Here is a 25553-nt window from a genome sequence, read left to right on the forward strand (position 1 = left end):
TTTCAGCTATTTTTTTGTCTTGTGGACTAAATGTAAACATCTTTTATGTAAAATATCTTACTCAGGACAGTACTAAATAAAAAAATAACATGCATTTTGCATGATCTCTCTTATTTTGTTAAAATTATTCACATTTTCAGAGATTCTGCAAGGGGTTCCCAAACTTTCGCATGCCACTGTGTGTGTATATATGTATATATTCTGTCACTGTCTTTGTGTTTTAATACTTTGGCAATTTTCTATGCAAGACAATCATGCCTATACAGAAATTTAAAACTGAAATTAACTGAAAAAGAAGGATGTGAGGTAGGAAAGTACCATGCATAGGTAACCCAAAAGCCAGTAGAGGGCCCACCTGCCCTGAGGACAAGCTTTTCACCACAGTCCCTCAGAAAATAAAGAGAATTAGAAAAAAAGGAAAATAGGGCATCGAAAGCCAAACCCACCATGATAGCAAGAGGGGGGCCAGGATGGTTGATCACAGCTGCTCAATGGTGCATCACACACCATTGTAAGCTCCTTTTAGTTACACATGTCAAACACTAAACATAATGCTGACCCATTAGAATCACGCGCACTATAAAGGCATAATGACTAATTAGACTGAGCACATATCAAAGATCCATAAACTTACAGAAAATCCATATGGTAAACTGTGAGATGGTGCAAGTTGCAATTAGCACAGTCATTCAAGAATGAACTCCTGACATGTGAAGATAAAGGAGAGCAATCAGGTGTTTAACCTGCACCCAAAGTTACCCAGAACACAACTATCAATCTAATCAATAAATCTTTGCTTGCTAAACTAAACTAAATGTGACATTCTTACTCTTGGTTCATTGCTACTATTTGCATAGGCTATCGCTCAAAAGTTTGGGGTCGGTAAGAATTTTTTAAATGTTTTTGAAAGAAGTCTCTTATGACCACAAAAGCTGCATTTATTGGATTAAATTACATTGAAAATAGTATTTTTTTTTAAATAACTATTATTTTAACTCTTTACTTTTTAAAATAACTTCTATTTTAATGTACTTTACAATGTAATTTATTCCTGTGATGGCAAAGGTGAATTTTCAGGAGTCAGTGTCACATGATCCTTCAGAAATGATTCTAATATACTCAACTGGTGTTCAAGAAAAAATTTGTATTATTATCAATGCAAAAAACAGTTGTGTTGCTTACATTTTTTTTCAGAATTCTTTGATGTGCATAAACGTTCAAAAGAATAAACAATTATTTGAAATTGAATAATTTTGTAACACTGTAAAAGTCTTTACTGTCACTTTTGATCAATGTACTGCAACCTTGCTTAATAAAAGTATTAATTCCCCCCCCCAAAAAAAAACTGACCCCCAAACCTTTGAACAATAATGTAAATTGAAAACATACATAATTAATTATGGTATAATAATTATGATGTATTGTTCAAATTAAGTGGTATATTGTGAGTTATTATAAACTGAGGTCAGATCCCTTACAAGATTAAATCAAGCCTTTTTTCATATCTGCAGGTTAATGAAGTCCAGCTTGCAACAACAGTTCTAATATCCTGCGAGGCTAAAGTGTAAATCTCCTGCAAAAAAACACACATTCAGACCCCTGCTGTGAGCTTCAGGTGTGTGCCTGTGAGCAGTGGAGGAGCCATGGGTAGGTTTGTGAGCCCTCTAGAAAATGTTTGTGCACTTTCATGTAAATAATGCGCATAATGTCCCTGTCCAATCTACCTTGCTTAATAAAAGTATTAATTCACCCCCCAAAAAAAATTGACCCCCAAACCTTTGAACAATAATGTAAATTGAAAACATACATAATTAATTATGGTATAATAATTATGATGTATTGTTCAAATTAAGTGGTATATTGTGAGTTATTATAAACTGAGGTCAGATCCCTTACAAGATTAAATCAAGCCTTTTTTCATATCTGCAGGTTAATGAAGTCCAGCTTGCAACAACAGTTCTAATATCCTGCGAGGCTAAAGTGTAAATCTCCTGCAAAAAAACACACATTCAGACCCCTGCTGTGAGCTTCAGGTGTGTGCCTGTGAGCAGTGGAGGAGCCATGGGTAGGTTTGTGAGCCCTCTAGAAAATGTTTGTGCACTTTCATGTAAATAATGCGCATAATGTCCCTGTCCAATCTATCCACCAGAAACCTCCACTGTAATTAAAGTATTTTAATATAGAAAATTAGAGTGTGTGATCTTTATATAGCAGCTAATTAACAGAGAACCAGTCCTCACTAATGAAACCCCAGGAAAGTAAGCACCCAAAAAAATGTAAACAATCACTAAGTTACACTGAATATATAGTGTAGGACTTGCATATGCTCAAGCTAAGGTGAATTAAGGTGACAGTGTGACTGTCAGACCAACAAATCTGGATGACAATATCACATGAACACATTCAGTTGCTATAATATGGTAAATGTTAAGATTTGGTTGTGCTGGAAGAAGAAATGTCATCAGAAAGTGACTGTCCCAGTGTTGTTATTGTTAACTGAAACTATTACAAATTATTGATTTTTTTGTAATTGACATAAGGCTGAAATACATCTAAAATGTAAATAAATTAAAGTTGAATATAAATACTAAAATAAACAAATAATGACAAAGCAAAAAAAATAAATAAAGTAAATTAAAATAAAACTAGGGCTGCACGATTAATCGCATGCGATATTTAACGCGCATCTTGTCAGAAAGCCGGTTCTGTAATCAGCGGTAAATCTCCATCACCTGCGTGCTTTCACATTGAGCAGCATTAACTACACAGAGCCGTTGTTCACTGATGAGTTGCGCAAAAAATCGAATTTTTTGCGAATATGAACGTGGTTTAGCGCAGCTCGTCAGTGAACAACGGCTCTGTGTAGTTAATGCTGCTCAATGTGAAAGCACGCAGGTGATGGAGATTTACCGCTGATTATAGAACCGGCTTTACTGATAAGATGCGCGTTAAATATTGCATGCGATTTATCGTGCAGCCCTAGAGTTTCGCAGGTGATGGAGATTTACCGCTGATTATAGAACCGGCTTTACTGATAAGATGCGCGTTAAATATCGCATGCGATTAATCGTGCAGCCCTAAATAAAACTAAATGAAAATGAAAATATAAAAATAAAAGCTAATTCACAATATGTGACCCTGGACCACAAAACCAGTCTTAAGTCGCTGGGGTACATTTGTAGCAACAGCCAAAAATACATTGTATGGGTCAAAATTATCGATTTTTATTTTATGCCAAAAATCATTAGGATATTAAGTAAAGATCATGTTCCATGAAGATATTTTGTAAATGTCCTACTGTAAATATATTAAAACTTAATTTTTTATTAGTAATATGCATTGCTAAGACCTTCATTTGGACAACTTTAAAGGCGATTTTCTCAATATTTTGATTTTTTTGCACCCTCAGATTCCAGATTTTCAAATAGTTGCATCTCGGCCAAATCTTGTCATATCCTAACAAAGCTTATTTATTCAGCTTTCAGATGATGTATACATCTCAATTTCGAAAAATTGACCCTTATGACTGGTTTTGTGGTCCAGGGTCACATATAAATAAGTACTATAATTAATATATAAACAATAATAAAATAGAGCTATACTGTCAAACATTAAGTGTCAAATAATATCCTAATTCGAGGAGTCAGCTGTTATCAGCAAGTATGTTACTGAACTTTTCATAAACCACATCTGTAAATGTGTCAACTCACACTCATTTGAGGTTTTTTTTAGAAATTAAGTCAGTTGGATCCTAAACAACAATGACCCCATTTACTTTTATTGAATTGACAAAAAACACTGAGACATTTTTCAAATGACTTTATGTTCCACAGAAGTCATACATTTTTTAAAATAACACAAATGTGAGAAAATTATGGCATATTTGATGAACTATCCCTTTAAAAATGACGCGGGCGACTCCTGACTGGATGTAGATTCATTCAAATCATATTAAAAATAACATCAACAGGAAGAAACCGCTTGTACAATACAGCAAAGCTGTCTCATCTTTACCCAATGTAAACAATGTGTTTTATATCTGAAGGTAGAGACAGTCCTCAACAAATAAAGAAGTCTTTTAGACCATCGAATGTGATGGCACATGATTTCCAGCTATTTACTTGGAAAGGGTTTCACTGTTAATCTTTTGAAACCTGCAAAGGTAGCTTAGTTTAAGAAAGAATAGGTCTAAAGGAGGGAATGTGGTGTCCTTTTTCAGATTTACCGCATTATTGGATCAAACACATCTATCTTGCCTTCACAGTAACAAAAGAGTCCTCTATCCTCTGCCATCGAGGACGGACGGAGTGCGGCACCAAGGAAACGGGATTCCAGAGTGGCTAAACTGAGAGGCGGTATTTTCTCCCCAATCAGGTTCCTTCAGAAGCACGGACCCTTGTTTGCTGCTAACCGGGCGAGAGGTAATTAGGCCCGGCTTCACAAAAGGCCCCACACTATGAGAGCAGACTGGATGACTCATTAGGAGATGAGAGATTAGATTAAGTTTAGGTATCCTCAGACCTCTGCTATACACCTGCCCGCTGGAGCACACAGCCAGGCAGGTGATCCTTCCCTCTATCTCCGTGGCCCTCTGGTTACCTGACCCACAAGAGAAGGTCAGACTCCCTTGGGGCGACTAATGGATGTTAAAAGGAAGATGGCAGGCGGAGTTGAATTTCAATGCAGGCAGTCACTTCCAGGGTAGTTATTTCCAATTGTGAGAGCATGCAAAATTTGTGTGCATCAAAAAAACATTAAATCCATCAAAATTGTCATCAAAATTATGATGTGACATTGGGTTGCTTGATTTATTTTGTGGAAGACTAGGGTTAAACAATGTGACCTCAATAAAAAAGTTACATCTGCAGGTTTTGTTTCAAGTGACTCTGGCAGACAGACCGACACAGGCGAGCAGCAAGTGTCAACATCTGCCATCGACAGGATTGTTAGAGAATGAAAACACTTTTTTGTCTCACAGAGAACAAAGCCATTCTTTGTGAGTGACAGAAAAGTGTTCCCATCTAGACAATTAGCCACATTGTGTAAAGGCGTTGTGTACGACCACACGCATACAGCACCTGAATAAGCAGAAAACAGTCGTGTTGAAAGTTTTGAAAAGACCTTGACGGTTTGGTTCTTTCTTGAAAGACAACATACACAGTTTCTGTTATAAGGCATAGCGATATACTTTACAGTGGGGACCAAAAGTGAAAGACCACTAGTGAAAATGCGATGAATAAATAAATACATAAAGGGCAACACTTCAAAAAAAGTTTTAATTAATTTACATTAATGAACAGCTAACATGAACAATTATAATACTTCTGCAGTATTTATTTATGTTAATGGTATTAATGGTATTAATGTTCTATTCTACAAACCAAACCATTCAAAAGTTTAGGTCGGTAAGATATTTTAAATGTTAATGAAAGAAGTCTCTTATGCTCACCAAGCCTGAATTTATTTGATAAAAATGCAGTAAAACAGTGATAATTTGAAGTATTATTACAATTTAAACAATGGTTTATTTTAATATATTTTAAATTTTAGTCTTCAGTGTCACATGATCATTCAAAAACCATTTGAATATACTGATTTGGTGCTGAAGAAATATTTCTTATTATCATAAATGTGGACAAATTAATATTTCTTCAGAAACCGTGATACATTTTTTTCTATATTATTTAAATTAATAGAACAGGTCAAAAGAACAGCAATTCTTTGAAATGCAATATTGTGTAACATCATGAATGTATTTTCTGTCACTTTTGATCAGTTTAATGCCTTAAAACTTTTGAACAGTAGTGTATGCATACATTTTCAACATTTCAAGTTGTAAAAATCAACATTAAATGTATTAGAAATTAATATAATGCTAGCCTATCTTAGAAATAAGGTGAAAAAAAGCATTATACATAATGCACTAGCTTAATACAAAACAAATTTTAAAGTGTCACCAAAACAATTACATTACCAATTTTATTACCAAAAACAAAATTGAGCTAAACAAACTATTTATTTATTTAGCATAGTCTCCTTATGCCTGATGATCCTTTTTGTCCCAGCATGATTGATTTTACTCTACATCACAACGAGTGTAATTTAAAAGTTCATAAATCCTAAAAATGTATTTCCAGGTCTGTACTGAATTTCGAATCCAAAATTTGAAATGTGATCTCTCTTTGAACTTATTATCATTTATTAAACATGCACTGCTCTTGTGTATGAAACTAAGCACAGCACTGAAATGTAATTTGCACAGTGTTCGTTCAGCCCTAACCCTTGTGCACACAAAGCAAGCTTTGACATGTTAAAAGTCCTCTAAAAACCCGAGAACTCTTATCTCAAGACACAACAGGCAATTGGTCACCACAGAAACGGAGCATGATTTGCTCAGAGGTTGAAGGGGGATCTTTAGTTTTCTTTCACTCTCCCCCGAAACCCCATTCCCTTCCTCTCTCCCTCTCTCTCTGTGGCCTGCAGTCGGCACACTGCCCAGGTTTGCCTCATTTAAACTGTCTTCACATTGGCAGATTTGACAAGCAAGCAAAATGGCCAGGTTCCTCTGTCTCACCCACTGCTCAGAGGAGACTAAATGAACCGGCCGTCAAAAGCCAGTCAAACCAAACTGTCAGGCCAGGCACAGCGCCTCAGCTTGCCATGTACGCTAGGGGTCCAGTGTATAGTGTGGTACCAAGAGGAAATAATGAGGGGAGAAGACTAATGAACACGTTGAATGCAAAGGACAAGAGGGGTTACGTTCAAATGCCGTAACATCCTTTAGTTTTAAGGGTCTACAGAAGACAGAAAATTGGCAGCAGTCTTTCACCATGTGCTGTATGGAGAGCTGGAAAGGGAATGATGACACAGTGTTGTAATTCTTTCATTGTGTTATTTTACATATTAGTTTTGCAAGACATTGTCCATTACGTTTTTGTTTTTTAAAGAACACTCTTATGCTAACCAAGGCTGCAATTAGTTGATCAGTAAATCAGTAATGTATTTGAGAAATATTAATAATATAACTTTTTTCTATTTGTAAAAGTATTTTAAAACGTACAGTAGTTTTTTTTGTTTTCTTCCGTTGATGGCAAAGCTGCATTTTTAGCAGCCATTACTCCAGTCTTCAGTGTCACATGATCCTTCAGAAATAATTCTAATATGCTTGATAATCTGATTTGCTGCTCCGTATTTTTGTGGACATCATGATACACTACTACAAAAGTTTGTGATAAGTGAAAAAAATAAATACTACTACTACTACTACTACTACTACTACTACTAATAATAATAATAATACTTTTCAGCAAGGGCTCACTCTTATCAAAAGTGACTACATTCATAATGTTACAAAAGATTTCTGAAAAATACAATTTCAGTACTAAATCAGCATATTAGTATGATTTCTGAAAGATCACATGACGCTGGGTAATGACAGCTGAAAATTCAGCTTTGCCACCACAGGAATAAACTACATTATAAATATACTGTGACTGAAAACAGTTATTTTAAATTGTAATAATATTTCACAACATTGCTGTTATATTGCATTTGTAATTAAATAAATGCAGCTTTGATGAATGTTTTACCTTTGACCAGTTTAATTGAAGTTTATTTGCTTTTCTGCTTAGCAATACTAAGATTGAATTATAGCAGAAAGTACATTGAAACATAAAATTGCAAGAAAAACATAAAATACAATATTATTCAGCAAAATTAAAGCAGACCATATAAGAACAAACAATACTTTGTATAATAGAGATGGCTGCATTTAAAGCAAACAGAAAAAGGCTTTTTATTTTATTTTTTTTTACTATGACAGCCAGCTTCAGTAAGGTCATTGACTTTGTTTAAACCTGTTAAATGAGATTGTGATGACTTGAAATCTAATTATCAAGTTGAAAGGCCCATTTTAAGTTTATAGATGGATTGACCGAAGATGAGGCAATTTGCTAAGTTATCACACAGAGGTCAACTATATAGTTAGGTTCTACATTAAGTGCTGTATGTTCGCAACATTTTGACAAGCACATTTTCTCTTGAAGATCAATAGTTCAAACTGAACATATTCTATTCTATTCTAATTATTAATGGCAACTTGTGGCAATGTCATATGAAAAGTTTAGTGCCTTGGCAATATTAATATTTTCTGTCTACAAAAGCAGGGTTTTAGATAGAAATAGAACTATCAAATGAGACAGAATAATGAGGGTATAAAAATACTCACTTCACTGCAAATGAAAGTCATTGCACTGATAGTAGCAGAGCATTTTCATTGCTTTGTGCACTAAAATGATCACATACATGATCAGAAGATGAGCTCCAAATCACCTTCTTATGATTTAGCTTGATGAACAGATCTAGATCAGCCCTTGATGAACAAAAACCGTACATTTTCAGATAATGCTCAATTGCCTTTGTTCACAGGCTCCACCCTGCTCTCCCGCTCTCTCCCTTCTGTCATCAACAGTATCTAAATCGAGAAGTGCATTTGCTCTGCAGAACTCTTACGCTTGTAGGCAATAAAACACATTGTTAAAGTGACGTGTAATTACCCAGGCTCTTATGAATAATTAAGTCACTGTCTCTTATTATGTGCAAACGCATGAAGATGTCAGGTGATCAATAATGAGAGGATAGGCATTACATACCAAGCACTTAAAATGAGTCCTGTCCGGTCTCTGCTCGAATTTACATTGACTTTAAAATGGTTCAGATATTTGATCTGCTCCTTCAGGTGTAAAATGTCACGAATGAATGAATGAATGAATGAATGAATGAATGAATATACAAAAGGTACAATGGGGCTAAAACTATCCTTAAGAAACATGTACATGTTCTTCTAGTCACAAAACATGATACTGAAAAAAGGTACTGGCTATTAATAGAGCTGTTAGCTAACTGTTTCCAACAAACGCTGTTCTCTTGAATTTCCTATTTATTAAAGAATCCTGAAAAAAATGTATTATGGTTTCCAATGTTTTCAACATTGAAAATAATGTTACTTGAGCACCACATTTTTGAAGGATCATGTGACAATAAAGACTGGAGTAATGGCTGCTAATAATTCAGCTTTGCCATTACAGGAATACATTTCATTTTAAAATACAGTACAATAGAAAATAGCTATTTTAAATTGCTTAAATATTTCAAAATCACTGTTTACACTGTGTTTTATACTGTAATAAATTCAGCCTTGAGTTTCAGAGACATTCAAAATCATTAAGAAAAAAAAAAAAAACATCCAACCAAAAGGTTTGAACTGTACTAAATACAATAAATTATTTTTTGTCATGGGTGTCGGAAGCAAAATAAATGTGGGTGGGTCCTCCCCCAGAAAAAATGTACTGGAGTATATGCCATTTTCTGTAGTGTGGTGCCTTTTAATTAACAGTGTCTATTTACACAAAGTCCAAATAGGCTGCCTGGTTGGCAGCGGCTACTTACTTCACGTCTGCCCACTAACGTGACAACATTACAAAAGACGGCTACTGAGCATTATTTCCAGTGGTGTAAGTGGTAACGCGGGTTGCATAGTGTTTTTGATGCGAGCGACCCGAGTTTGCGTCCGCCTTTTGCCGAAATCGTTCTTCTCCCTTTTCACATCTCATATCACATCAGAAAGGCTTTTGTTTTCAATAAAAATAAAAATCAAGGAAATAATCGAAAAGTTGAAATAAAGTATCAGGTAGGGTTAGGTGTATCTTAATCTCGTGTAGTCAGACCAGTAGCCCCTCAATGCAGAACAAAGATCCAGGGGGCAGGGTTGGATCCACATCTAGGGGGTGGAGATGGGTGGGTTTAGGGATCAGGGGGTGGAGACGGGTAGGTTTAGGTATATGTAAGGTGGGAGGAGTTGGATCTGGATCCAACCTCACCCCCTGGATCTTGTGTTCTGCAGTGAGGACCATCTCAGTCAGACTGATGGCTGAATGTCTGGAATCCATGGCAGCTTTCATTGGCCAAGGCCCGCCCATGAGGCCGTTTGACCGACATGTCAAACAACCAATCACAGTTCGTTTCATTCATCGTCACGTTTCGGGGCGTGGAAATGTCGCCACAATAACAGACCGGTGTGTAAAACTCTCGGACGTATTTTAAAGATTCTATGCCGCGAACTTTACATTTTTCACATACTTTTGAAAATTCAGCCTTTAGTTGATCCTGATAAGCACTCGTCGTCACAGTTGTAAACACGACGGCTTTCTTCTTTCGTGAGGGGGTTTGGCATCACGGCATCTTTGTTTCCAGATGGATCGTTAAAGAACGCGACACACACGTCTCCCGGAAATCCTGTATAATTCAACCAATCCGATGACGACTTCGAAACTCCTGAAGTGTTTCCACTTTTGTGTGCCATATGCATCAGACATTTAGCCAACTGTCTGTGGGCGTGATGTCTGAGGCTGAGACTAGGTGTATCTGAGCAGCAGATGCTGATGCTTTGTTTACTTTGCTGTGTAGCGGGAGTGCAGCGGGCGCGAGTAGTGAAAACACGGAATGGTGTTTAATTTATATGGACTCTGAATGAGCCAAGTGGAATGGATTTGAGGAAGCAGCAGCGTGGAATTCAAGGCTGTAGCTAAATGGAGTTTAATTTATTAGGGCATTCGTCATGTTGAATGGATTTGACTGGCAGCGCTCTGAAAAGTACACATATTCGCTGAATTAGCGATGGTAAAAGTGGGTGGGTCCAATATCATTGGTCTTCAAAAGTGGGTGTGTCCTGTCCCACCCTCATTCAATGGTTCCGACGCCAATGTTTTGTGTATTATTGTTTTTTGAAGAAGCAGTGATATTGTGAACAATTTAGGGGTGTCCCCGACTAAGGATTTTTATAGTCGAATCAGAATTTTCGAATCTTGCTGATAGTCTACTGATAGTCATCATATGTTTCGGGGCGGGGCAAAATACATTACCAAGAGTCAAGTCAGACATTGGACAGTGATTACTGACGTTAATACACAGGGGAAATGTGTAACGGACGCCTCGCAGATACAATCGGGGTAAATATGTTTTGATAAATGTCAGCGAAACCCTAAGAATTCACAAGATTTTTTACAATAGTGATCTCATTATAACTTTATGTATACGACAGTATTATTAATGTTCTGCATTTCTGTTTTGAGCTGCGCGCGCTGAAGATGACCAGTAGAGTGACACATTCGCTTGCAGGTTTTTAATCAATGGGATTTAACTCATCATTTATCACATATAGAATACGCTTCGTTATTTATACAACATAACGATAATATTACGACTTATAGGCTATCTGCAAAAAAGGCCCGAATGCACATGAACGTGTCTGCGCGGCTCTGAATGAACTCCTTTTGTGGACGCGTTCTTCACGCAGCAACGTGCAGAAACACGGCAACTAAACTCTAAACATTCACAGCGTTCTATTATAATAGTGTTCTCATTATAATGTTATGTGTATGACAGTAACAGTCATAGTTATTAATATTCTGCATTGTTGTTTGTCCTGCTCGCGCTGCGCGCTTAAGAGATAATTACCATAGTACTACAATGAAGCGCTTGACTCAACCAAATGCATCTTATACGAGATAAATAATATATTGACGATATATATAAACCGGCTGAAATGTTTTGAAATCCTATCCTACCCTACCTGATCGAAAAAAATCCAGTCTTTCACTCGGTCTGTGTCAAGATGCTTTCTCTGTCGGTCACAGATTATGGAAAGTGAAACTTAAATCTATAGGGGTGGTTGGATTTATTCACGCACGTTAAAATATTTATTTGAAGCTTCTTTCTTTTCAGATTCTTATTTACAGCATTATCACAACGTCGACTATTCGGGGTCACCCCTAGAACAATTAGAGCAAATTTTTCCACCATATGCAAAATATTATGCTATATAAAAAGTCGCAATTAATACATATTAATTTAAAACAACCACTTTAGCCAATGTTACATACATTTTCTCCTTATTTATTCACTTTTGGCATTTCATAACTTCTTAACAAGTGCAATGTTTGTACAAGTTTAGTAAATTAACTTGGAGCTACAATAGCTAAAAGATTGATTTAAAACACCTTACCAAAACTGAAAACCAAGTTTGTCTCAATTTCTGTGATGCTTTTAATTAGCTACACAAATCTGCAACATACATTTTTTTTTTTTTTAAATCAAAAGACAACATTTTATCACTGCATCCACTGACTTAAATGACATGAATCAGGACAATTTTAGGCACATGCTGTTTAAGGTACAATCAGGCATTTCACAACTTCTAAACAAGTGCAATGTTTGTACAAGTTTAGTAAATTAACTTGGAGCTACAATAGCTAAACGATTGATTTAAAACACCTTACCAAAACTGAAAACCAAGTTTGTCTCAATTTCTGTGATGCTTTTAATTAGCTACACAAATCTGCAACATACATTTTTTTTTTTTTTAAATCAAAAGACAACATTTTATCACTGCATCCACTGACTTAAATGACATGAATCAGGACAATTTTAGGCACATGCTGTTTAAGGTACAATCAAACAGGTATTGTATCCCAGAGAGCCTTTAGCTTTGTTGTACCCTACCCTACAATCAAAGTGAACAACACTTTTTAAATGGCAGGTATCATATTCCTTTTCAACCTATTCACTGTTTGTTTTCATGCCACTCCTCACTTGTTGAATGACTGAAAGGACTCATGAAAGAAAGAGAGGAGCACCAGACATAGAAAGATGCAAGCAAAGGACAAAATGAGGCATGCTTAGAGAATGAGCATGAGAGACAGAATGAAAGAGATGAGGAAACGTGTGCGATAGATGGAGACGGTGGCATAAACACAATACGCTTGGCTCTCTTAAATGAAAATCCAATTTCGAAAAGGCTCACAGAGTTTATGGGAAAAAAGCAAACAAAAAAGAGAGGCCAAAATTGGCTAGCGAGCTGAGAATACTCACACAGATGAGCTATGGTGAAAAAGCATTGCAAATCCTGAGGGCCCAGAGAGAGACAATGATCTTCAATTACCAGCTGCTCTGTTCCCAATTTCAGACAAGAGAAAAAAGGGATGGGAGTAAAGAGAACGGGGTTGAGCTGGGGAAGGCATCAGGAAAAAAAAGCAGGAGATTGTTAAATAGGAAATGAGACAGATGGAGAGATTGGCTGATGGTGAAAAAAAATAAAAAACAAAAAAAAAACGATGTGCAGGAAAAATTGTTAAAGCGAGACAGAATTGTGGATGTGCAAATCAGATCGGGAGAAATGGGATGGATGGTATAATTTCTAATTCATTCTATTAGATGGTGAGGGCCAGAGTACCATCTCGCTCTCTTTCGCGTCCCCATCCGTTTTGAGTTGCTTTGCAGCCGACGCTCCATTTGCAGATCATATCATCTGTAAACACATTGTTACACTTGTCTGCGCGCTGTGCTCTCCTTTCCCCTCATCTGTCCTCCATTTTAAAGAATGCTAATAAGTAAACAATCCATACAAGCAAGGGTAAGCAAGGCCTCTTCTACAACAATAAAGATGCATGCCTACATCCTACACTCACTGGAGGGAGTGTCTGCAATCCCTTTCACTTAATGAAACCTCTAGAAAGAATAGTCCTTTACTCGGTAAACTCTCTAAAGGAATGATTGTCCAAGTTCGAAATACCTGAGCGACCACCTTTGTGAATGCTGCACGCATTTCTGGCATTGCTACACACATTTGTCATGTTGCAAAATGCTTGAGGGGAATTTGGCAAGATTGAATAGCGCCCAATGAAAGTGATGTTTATTTTCACGCACTGTCTGCGTTGCTTTAGCACCTGAATTTAAAACAGGATTGTGGGTGGTTAGTAAATGAAACAGATTTTTGTGCTGTAATACTGTGCTAAAAATTGTATATGCCTCTATAAAATAATATATATATAATTGTTTTTTTTGTTTTTTTTTCGCAAGTTTGCCTGCCCATCCAGTCTTGATGGTTAATGGTAAACGAACTTGGCTTGCTGTCCTCGACGGAGGCTCAAACCCTGAGGCTTGGCTTGAGCTCTGAGTTTAACTCCCCCAATTGCAGTACTACATAGAGGGAGAATAGCAGAGATAAAGGAGGAGATGGGGAGGTGGAGGGATGCCGGAAGAATTGTCACTGGGACGGTGCAAAGACTGCTGCTTATTAGAATCGTAATGATGATTGACAGGACTAAATAATTAGGCTCCTCCAGAACCTACGTTTGGAACTTCATAAAATATATTAAAATAGAAAGCTTATGTTGAATTCTAATAATATGTCACAATTTTAATATTTTACTGTATTTTGTATCAAACATACAAAAACTAAAAAAAAATTTAAAAAAAATGCATGCAGATATAGTGAGCATAAGAGACTTATTTCAAAAACTTCAACTTTTGAATGGTAGTGTAAATTTAATTTAAATATATTTTTGAGGAAATCTCTTTTTTTTTTGATAACCCCCCCCCAGTGATATAGTGAAAAATTAAGGCAAAATTTGTAACCAAATGCAAAATATCTTGTTATATCAAAACTATAAATCACATTTAATATTCAAAATAACCACTTTAGCCAATGTTGCATAAATTAAACTTGAGTGCATATGTGACTAGCTAATCAGTGTCATTAAATGTTTAGAGCAGCAGGCAGATGATTATTGAATCTTATTCGTTCTTTATATGGTCTAGAACTTATTTGTCAAGCATCCATGAAGTTTTAGCAATTTACTGTGTTGTATTATTGGAGCAAAGGTGATTCTTACCCAGCATTGCAGCTGTCACAACACTAATTGCAGTTTCCTCACAGTTCACAAGACAAAGATATTTCCTTTATTTTACATAGCAGCTCTATTTCCTATTTTCTATTTATTTTTATTTTTTATAACTGTGAGTATTGTTGCCAGAGGATGGTCGGTTTTGCGTCAGAAGTCTAGTGAACAAAGGCATCAAATCTGAAGCCGATTTAAACCCTTCTCTAAGTGCCTTGGGTCATTATTGCCCTAATTAAATCAGAAAAAAAATATATATATATTTTGAGATTCTGCATTTGATTACATGTCAGATGAAGTGCAGTATTTATTTATTTCTTTGTCTCGCCCACAAGGGAACAAACATTGCTTAAGATTCATCAGCAACTGTCATGTTCTAGGCACTCTCGCCGCGCCGGCTTAAAAGAGGTGCCGGAGGGCTTCCTTAACACAAGAGCCCCAGTAAAGCACTTTAATTACACGCACACTCACCGCTGGTGTCTCTTTTCTCTCCTATTCTCATTCCCTCCCTCATTTTCCTCCTCTTTGTCCATAATCACAGCGGCCTCATGCTTACTAAAGGAAGAATGCTTATTTCCACTGCTTTTCACTTTCTCTTTCCTGTTAATTCTACTCTTGGCAGAGCTCCCAACATCTTACGCATCTCTCTCGCTCTCTCTCTCGCAGTATGGAACAGGTGGGAACAGAAAATCATAGAAATCGATTCTTCTTCATTTGGGTAAATGAAACCGGAAACAATCCCCTCTGTTTAGGCTTCAGAACCACTTCCCTTCTCCTACATGTACATCTGGAGACTAGCAGGCCGCTCTGCTTGTTGGCAGCGCCTCACAGCTGATGCCATTCTCTGGCCAAGCACATTCTCAGAGGAGCTCACCAATCAGAGCTCGGCTCCACTCTAACATCAGACAACCCTCGGCAGGAATGACAATGAGATTCTGCTCCCTACGCTGACTAATAGGCTGCTTATTCTAATGTTCATTATTATTAGGGTGTTTTTGAGTTCCATTTCCCAGCAGTACGAGTCTGCAATCCCTTTCACTTAATGAAACCTCTAGAAAGAATAGTCCTTTACTGGGTAAACTCTCTAAAGGAATGATTGTCCAAGTTCGAAATACCTGAGCGACCACCTTTGTGAATGCTGCACGCATTTCTGGCATTGCTACACACATTTGTCATGTTGCAAAATGCTTGAGGGGAATTTGGCAAGATTGAATAGCGCCCAATGAAAGTGATGTTTATTTTCACGCACTGTCTGCGTTGCTTTAGCACCTGAATTTAAAACAGGATTGTGGGTGGTTAGTTAGTGAAATTTAGGATTTTGTGATAAAAAAAGTGAATTTGTCTCTACACGATATACTCACCATCACAGGAAAAAAATTAATTGTAAAATATATTAATTGAAATATTTCATAGTATTACTTTTTTGTTGTTGTATTTTTTGTCAAATATGTACAGCCTTGGTGAGCATAAGTGACTTCTTTCAAAAACTCAAACTTAATGTCAGTGTAAAAAAAAAAATAAATAAAAAATAAAATAATAATAGGAAAACATATTTTTGAGAAAATCATTAAATTTATATTTATATATTTTTGGTACATATGACAAAATTGGTCACCAAATGCAAAATATCCTGTAATATCAAAAATATAAAATCACATTAAATACATTTAAAACTCAAAATAACCACTTAAGCCAATGTAACATCAAATTAACTTTTGCATTTGGCTCCAAAACTCTGGAATAGCCTTCCTGATAACGTGCGGGGTTCAGACACACTCTCTCTGTTTAAATCTAGATTAAAGACACATCTCTTTGGCCAAGCATTAAAATAATGCATCTCATAATCTGCAGTTACATCTGATCAAATGCACATTATTATTCCTTAGGTTGGGTTGAACAAATCATTTTTGCATGGTTGGAACAGCAGCTATGCTAATTATGTCTCTATTTGTTTCTGTTTCTGCCACTATGAATTACACAAGCTTCAGTCTGGATCCAGCCCTTACAAAGACCTGAGATGACCGGACACCTGAGAAGAGATGATGCCAACCCTGAAACAACATAAACTACCAAATTTTGCTACAAGTTTGATTGCAACATATGATCATTGCTGTTAATAGTGTTCTTCGTCTGTCTGATTATGTCATTAACTGAATTTTTCCATACATTTCTGCCATATGTACATCAACTTGAGATAGTCCCCACTGATACAATACTACTAAATATATTGCAGAAACTTAATTTTCTGTAAAGCTGCTTTGCAACGATTTGTATCGTGAAAAGCGCTATACAAATAAACTTGAATTGAATTGAATTATTATTTCTTTATATGGTCCAGAACTGATTTGTCAAGCATTTCCATAAAGTGTTAGCAATTTACTGTTTTTGTATTAGCGGAGCAAAGGCGATTCTTACCTAGCATTGCAGCTGTCATGACACTAATTGCAGTTTCCTCACAGTTCACAAAGCATCGAACAAAGATATTTCCTTTCTTTTACATAGCAGCTCTATTTCTGAGCTTTTTTATATACCTGTGAGAATTGTTACCGGTTGATGGTCGGTTTTGCGTCAGAAGTCTAGCGAACAAAGGCATCAAATCTGAAGCCGCTTTAAACCCTTTTCTAAGTGCCTTGGGTCATTATTGCCCTAATTAAATCAGAAAAAAATAAATAAATTTGAGATTCTGCATTTGATTACATGTCAGATGAAGTGCAGCATTTATTTATTTCTTTGTCTCACCCACAAGGGAACAAGCATTGCTTAAGATTCATCAGCAACTGTCATGTTCCAGGCGCTATCGCCGTTCCAGTTTGAAAGAGGTGCCGGAGGGCTTCCTTAACACAAGAGCCCCGCTAGTAAAGCGCTTTAATTACACGCACACTCACCACCGGTGTCTCTTTTCTCTGCTATTCTTATTCCCACCCTCATTTTCCTCCTCGTTGTCCATAATGCACAGCGGCCTCATGTTTACTAGAGGAAGAATGCTTATATCCACTGCTTTTTCACTTTCTCTTTCCCATTAATTCTACTCTTGGCAGAGCTCCCAACATCTTACTCATCTCTCTCTCTCTCTCGCTGTATGGAACAGGTGGGAACAGAGAATCATAGATATCGATTCTTCTTCATTTGGGTAAATGAAATAGAAAACAATCCCCTCTGTTTAGGCTTCAGAACCACTTCCCTTCTCCTACGCGTACATCTGGAGACTGGCAGCCTGCTCTGCTTGCTGGCAGCGCCTCACAGCTGATGCCATTCTCTGGCCAGGCACATCCTCAGGGGAGCCCACCAATCAGAGCTCGGCTCACTCCACTCTGACATCAGACAACCCACGGCAGGAATGACAATGAGATTCTGCTCACTACGTTAACTAATAGGCTGCTTATTCTAATGTTCATTATTATTAGGTTTTTTTTGAATTCCATTTCCCAGCAGTACCTCCATCAGCACGTCAGAACCTTTGACATGAAAACACATGGGAACTGCACAAAATTTCGCCAATGTCACCTCTCTGACTTCTTCTAAGGGAGCGAATTTAGATAACCGCATGGCACGATATAATCAATAAAAGCATACATTTGCAAGGTGGTTGTGAATCATCACAGCACTCTGTGTTCCCGTCGGTGTACAAAATGATACAAGTTACCGGGCTTCATAACTTACCCGAGTCATTTTGAGAGTGCCGTTCGACTGTAATGAAAAATAGAGACTACAAATAATTCATCTTGCAAATAAAATACACTCCGCTCGTTGTTCTAACATCAGGTCGTACCTTGTGCTGTACAACAATATTGATTCGCAGCACTTCTAAAACATCTGTGCAGCGAAGCATTTAAGATGTAAGTTTAAAGTAATACTTACAAAAATGTCTAGATCACTTCCATTATTTCCATGGCTGCAGACTGATGAATTGAAACTGTCAAAAGGCCAGTTCTATCTCTCTTTCCTTCTACAGCTGGTATCACAGTGATGGCATTTCTATTAGTCTGCATCTCCATGGTGATGCCTGAACAGGCACCGTAGACTGGCTGGCAGGGCAAGGGCGGCATGATGCTGTCTCTTTTATTACCTCTTATAATATTTTATTATCATTTTCTTAATCACTGTTTGGTTCTGATTTTCCAGTAAAAAATAAATAAATAATAATAATAATGATAAATATTTCTTCAAACAGAGGGGAAAAAGGGAAACATTTAATTTTCTCATTTAATACTAAAACTACTGCTACTACTACTACAGAAACAATAAAGCAATTTTCAACTAGAGTAAAAAAACATTCACATAATAATAATAATAATAATAATAATAATAATAATAATAACTTTAATTTAATTTAATTTAAAATGTAATTATCCCACGATTCTGAACTTAACAAATAATGTGTAACTTACAAGTAGTGTGTAATTTACTGCAGGCTGTGACAAAACATTAATTTCTCCAGTCTATTTAAAAGTGTTTAATTAATTTGCATGATTAAAAATTTATATATAAGCCAATTTTTTTATATTAAAATGATGAAAATTTGCTTTTAAAGGAGACATATTATGCCCCTTTTTACAATATGTAATATAAGTCTATGGTGTCCCCAGCATGCGTCTGTGAAGTTTCAGCTCAAAATACCCCACAGATAATTTATTATATCATTTTGAAAATGCCTATTTTGAGTGGAAGCAGAAACGTACTCGGTTACTAAAGTAACCTCAGTTCCCTGAGATACGGGAATGAGTACTGCATTCCATATTGTCCCGTTCGCTTGAGAGAGGAGATCTCGTCTCAGCGGAATGCACCAAGGGGCCGCTACCAACAGCCTAGTCAGATCTGATAGCCACAGCTGGTTCTTCCAGAGAGGGGCCAATAGGAGAACCTTGTGTTTTTGTTCCCTGATTCGCCTGATTACCTGTGGGATCAGGGCGATCGGGGGAAATGCATAAAGAAGGAGGTTGGGCCAATCGTGGGCCAACGCGTCCTTGGTTTTTGAATAATAAATTGGCCAGTGAGAGTTGTCTTCTGAGGCGAAGAGGTTTACCTCCGAGATCTCCCAGATCCTCTGTACCGCCTGCGGATGGAGCGTCCACTCCTCTGAGGGGACATTGCTCCTTGATAACATGTCCGCTCCTTGATTCAATTTGCCCGGTATATGCGCCGCTATCAGCGAGCACAGGTTTTGTACCGCCTGCGGATGGAGCGTCCACTCCTCTGAGTGGACATTGCTCCTTGATAACATGTCCGCTCCTTGATTCAATTTGCCCGGTATATGCGCCGCTATCAGCGAGCACAGGTTGAGTTGAGCCCATTCCAGGAGGCGCTCTACCAGAATGAAGATGCGCTCCGAGGAGAGGCCTTATGGCAGTTTATGTAGGACACCACTGACATGTAGTCCGATCGGATTAGCACATGGTGCCCCTTTAGGACTGGCAGGAAGAACTGACAGGCTCGACATACTGCTAGCATTTCCAGGCAGTTGATGTGGAAGCCTTTCTCCGTCTTTGACCAGTGGCTGAAAGTCGGTATGCCCTCGCACAGCGCCCCCCAACCTGCGTTGGAGGCATCTGTCGTGACAACTGTCCTTCTGCAAACCATTCCCATGGTCACGCCCTGTTCCATCCAGCGAGAGCTCTTCCAGGGTTCTAGGGCTGTTATACAGGGCGCATGCGAAGCAGACGCAACTGTAGCGCTGGCGATGCTGCAGCCATGAGGCCTAGCATCTTCTGAAACGTTTTGAGAGGGCGAGTGGTACCAATCTCGAAGGAGGCCGCCAGTCTCCGTATGGCCAGAGCCCGTTCCGGTGCGACTACAGCTCTCATTTGAGTTGAGTCGAAAACTGTTCCCAGGAACAATATTCGCTGGCTGGGGAACAACGTGCTCTTGGCAAAATTGTCCCTGACTCCCAGGTGCTCTAGGTGGCTGAGGAGGAGGGTCCTGTGTGATAGTAGTTCGGCCTCCAACTGGGCAAGAACGAGCCAGTCGTCGAGGTAGTTGAGAATGCGGATTCCCATCTGTCTCAAGGGGAGAGAGCCGCGTCCATGCACTTCGTAAAAGTGCGAGGGGCCAGGGACAGCCCGAAAGGAAGGACTGTATATTGATACGCCACTCCCTCGAAAGCGAACCTCAAGAATCGCCTGTGACAGGGGCTATCTGGATGTGAAAGTATGTATCTTTCAGGTCCAGAGAACAGAACCAGTCTCCTGAGCGAATTTGCACAAGGATCTGTTTCAGCGTAGTCATCCTGAATGACCTTTTCATGAGGGCGTGATTCAGGCATCTGAGATCGAGGATGGGCCGGAGGCCACCATCTTTTTGGGGACGAGGAAATAACGGCTGTAGAAGCCTGACTCGCTCTGAGCTGGAGGAACTATTTCTACGGCTCCTTTTGCCAGCAGATTCATCAACTCTGAGCGCACTAAGGTGGGGACCACGACGCTAAAGCGCGGGGGTCTTCGAGCGAATTGGAGTTAATATCCTCGTTTTATTATCCCTATGACCCATCTCGACACCCCGGGGATGGCCTGCCAGGCCTCGGCCCGCGTGGCGAGGGGTTGGATTAACTCGAGAGACTGGCCGAACGGGGGCAGAACACTCGTAAGAAATGGAAGAGGAAATTTGCTCTCTTTTTGAACATGTTCGTGTTTTATTTTTCCCACTATAACAGCGGCTGATTGCTTGGGCGCGTGAACCCGTTGTTTGCAACAAACACATTTTCCTCTGCACCCAGAGTTGAATGGGGTGTCAGGAGGTCTAAGAGAGGCTGCTTGGGAGGCGGTCCGGCCGTAGCGAGACCTGGCCCCATCCTCTTCCTGTCCCGCAGATCAGGAAGACGCCTGAGGCGCTGGGTCCAAAGCAATCTTGGGTCAGGGTCCATGACGCTTAGGAAGAGGGTAGCGTCGGGCCGAGCCTCGCGTCTGCTGGGACTTAGCGGGCTGAACAGCGAGGATGGCAGGTGCTGGCTTCGCGGGCTGCTGAGTCGGCGTAGACCTAGGGCGACTAGAGGTAGCAGCGGAGCTGAAGAGCTTTGGCAGGAAATGTCGCATAGCTTGGGATGATTTCTGTGCCTCCGTGAAGCACTCGGCGAATCTTTCGACCGCCGGTCCGAAGAGACCCTTGGAAGAGACCGGAGCGTCACGGAAGGGGACTTTATCCACGTCCTTGATATCCGTTAGCGTCAGCCATAAGTGGCGCTCGAGCACCACAAGGCTGGCCATTGATCTCCCGATCGCCTGAGCGGTGGTCTTGGTGGCGCGCAGAGCCAGGTCGGTTGCGCTCCTCAGCTCCCTGAGGGTCGCGGGGTCCAGGCCAGACTCATCTGAAGATGCACTGTAAAATCCAATAGTTTACCTTAGATTTAATTAGTTATCTTTACTTAGTTGTTATACTTACTAGGTTTTATTAAGTTACAGCTACTTTCAAGGCAAATAAAACAATTTACTTACTGTTTTGAGTGACACTCTCACGATTTATTTCCAGAACATGATGCATGATGGGATACACTGAGCCTCGAATAGCGCTCCGGAGCGGTATTCGAGATACAGGTGCATCTCAATAAATTAGAATGTCGTGGAAAAGTTCATTTCAGTAATTCAACTCAAATTAGATGCACTGTAAAATCCAATAGTTTACCTTAGATTTAATTAGTTATCTTTACTTAGTTGTTATACTTACTAGGTTTTATTAAGTTACAGCTACTTTCAAGGCAAATAAAACAATTTACTTACTGAGGAACCAATGACATTAATGAACCAGTGTGAGGCAGCAGTGCACTATGTTGCTAAAGTGCAACATAACAACAGAAGAAGAAGAAAAGAAAAGAGTCTTAATAGACTTGTCATCCATTTCCTCCATGTCTGCAGTTATCTTTCACTAGTTGCATTCACTCGTTTCCCAGTCATAATGAATGTTGAATTTTCAATACAACTGAAATATTTGAGAGAACATCACATAAGCTGACTTCATAAATTGATTTTGATTTTCCTAAAATGTTTTTTTTTTTTTACTCACCATTATAGTGATTAGCATTCCCTTTGGTTGGGCACTTGGAACTTAATTTATGTTACTATATATATTTTTTCTGTTAATGAAACAATACATCATGAAGTCAGAGCTATTTGATTTCAAGGGAAGAAAAGTAATAAATAGGTTGGTTTTAGAAGGTGATCTATTTTTAATTAAAGCAGTAGTGTGTTTTACTGTGTGTGTTTATTAATGTGCTTTTTCAAATGTCATTTTTCCTAAATACCTTGAGATGCTTTTAATTGGGTTTATATAATACTTAAATAGTGTGTAGTAATATGTTGAAGTCACTCACAGACTTAAACATTCACCACGTGAATCACAACAATGGTAACAATTCAATTTCATTTATTTTCATTAATTGTAACAATGACCATTTTATTTGCTCTTTTTGTTGTGCTACTACTGACACAAATAAAATTGGCAAATAAAACCAACTGTAAAACAAAGCAACTGCATAATTTATTCTGCCGCAATGCACTCTGGGAGTCAGTGAGTAGCTATACTAAGTCATGAGTAAACCTAAAGGAAAGGATCAAGTACCCCCTACAGTTCTTTTTTAGTTACTAGAACTCGTGTGTGTGTTTATTAATTAACTTTTTCAAATTTCGTTTTTCATAAATACCTTGATATGCTTTTAATTGGGTTTATATAATCCTTAAATAGTGTGTGGTAATATGCTAAAGTCACACACAGACTTAAACATTCAGAACGTGAATCACAACAATGGTAACAATTCAATTTCATTTATTTTTATTAATTGTAACAATAACCATTTTATTCGCGCTTTTTGATGTGCTACTACTGACACAAGACAGCAAATAAAACTGGCAAATAAGATCAACAACTGTAAAACAAAGCAACTTCATAATTTATTCATGCCGCAATGCACTCTGGGAGTCAGTGAGTAGCTATACTAAGTCATGAGTAAACCTCAAATAAAATCAACTGTAAAACAAAGCAACTGCATAATTTATTCATGCCGCAATGCACTCTGGGGGTCAGTGAGTAGCTATACTAGTGCCTTGTCCAAATACCCACACTTGCGGCCTTTGCTCTTAATTACTTGACTACTTCTATGACATATTTCCTGTATTTGGCCCAAGTGTTCAAGTGAGGATGAAGACCACAAGTGTGTTATTAATTTGTTGAGATAGTGAATTGGTGGGTTTTTGTTAAATGTGAGACAAAATCATCACAATTAAAATAACCAAAGACTTAAACTACTTCAGTCTGTGAGCATTGAATTTATTTAATACACGAGTTTCACAATTTGAGTTGAATTACTGAAATAAATGAACTTTTCCATGACATTCTAATTTATTGAGATGCACCTGTAGTGTGGATTTAGTGTGCGTTAAGGGCACTGGCATTTTTAAGACCTGGGACAGTCTTGCGCACTTACTTCCTGTCGCGCGCACGCGCTCTCAAGTGGCCAAGACCGCAAGTGTAGGTATTTGGACAAGGGGTAAGTAATGAGTAAACCTAAATGAAAGGATCAAGTACCCCCTACAGTTAGATTTTAGTTACTAGAACTCTCGTGTAAGTAAACTATACTAAGCATTTGTCAGTACAACATACTATTCCTATTTCACTTTACTTAGTTTTTTCAAGGCAATCGGTTTGCATGCTTTTTTTTAGTAAGCCCAACTAATTAGATTTTACAGAGTGCAAGGATTTTGGCCTGAAAGACTTGCAGGACCGCCATAGAATGAAGCGCCGAAGCCGCCTGTCCAGCTGAAGTGCAGGCGCGTCCAGCGAGAGCTGAAGTGGCCCTACAAGGCTTGGACGGATGAGCGGCCTTTGCTTTCCAGCCGATAGCCATGGGCGGGCAGAGGTGCGCGGCCACTGACTTATCCAGGGGAGGCAGCTTATGGTACCCCTTCCTGGCCTTTCATGGCCTTTTCGGTTAATGCAGTTATTCAGCTGAAACACGCTAACCCTCCACTGCAAAAACACACACACTCCCATCTGAGAATTAAGTAGGCTTTGAGAGAGATGAGTCCCCGTTGATAGAGATAGCCCTCGTGATAACAGCGGGGGCGGCAGGTGCTGGCTTCGTGGGCTGCTGAGTCGGCGTAGACTTAGGGCGACTAGAGGTAGCAGCGGAGCTGGAGCGCATTGGCAGGAAATGTCACATACACTCTTAAAAATAAAGGTGCTTCACGATGCCATAGAAGAACCTTTTTGTCTAAATGGTTCCATAAAGAACGTTTAACATCTGAAGAACCTTTCTGTTTGACAAAATGTTCTTTGTGGCGAAAGAAGGTTCTTCAGATGATAAAAAGGTAAGAAAGAGATGGTTGTTTAAAGAACCTTTGACTGAATGGTTCCTTGAAGAACCTTTTGAAGCACCTTTATTTTTAAGAGTGTAGCTTGGGATGATTTCTGTGCCTCCGTGAAGCGCTCGGTGAATCTTTTGACCGCCGGTCCAAAGAGACCCTTGGAAGAGACCGGAGACCCTTGGAAAAGACCTGGGGGACAGCCATAGAATGAAGCGCCGAAGCCGCTTGTCCAGCTGAAGTGCAGGCGCGTCCAGCGAGAGCTGAAGTGGCCCTACAAGGCTTGGACGGATGAGCGGCCTTTGCTTTCCAGCCGATAGCCATGGGCGGGCAGAGGTGCGCGGCCACTGACTTATCCAGGGGAGGCAGCTTATGGTACCCCTTCCTGGCCTTTCATGGCCTTTTCGGTTAATGCAGTTATTTCCATTAAAAATATCTATATCCTTCAAACAAGGCAAAAATAAGTTACATTTTTTTTGTTGTTGTTTGTTTGTTTTCGGCTTACATACACTCATCAGCATCTGGTGCTGTAAAG

The sequence above is a fragment of the Sinocyclocheilus anshuiensis genome, unplaced genomic scaffold (genome assembly GCF_001515605.1).
Source record: "Sinocyclocheilus anshuiensis isolate Anshui unplaced genomic scaffold, SAMN03320099.WGS_v1.1 scaffold20, whole genome shotgun sequence".
Classification (NCBI taxonomy): domain Eukaryota; kingdom Metazoa; phylum Chordata; class Actinopteri; order Cypriniformes; family Cyprinidae; genus Sinocyclocheilus; species Sinocyclocheilus anshuiensis.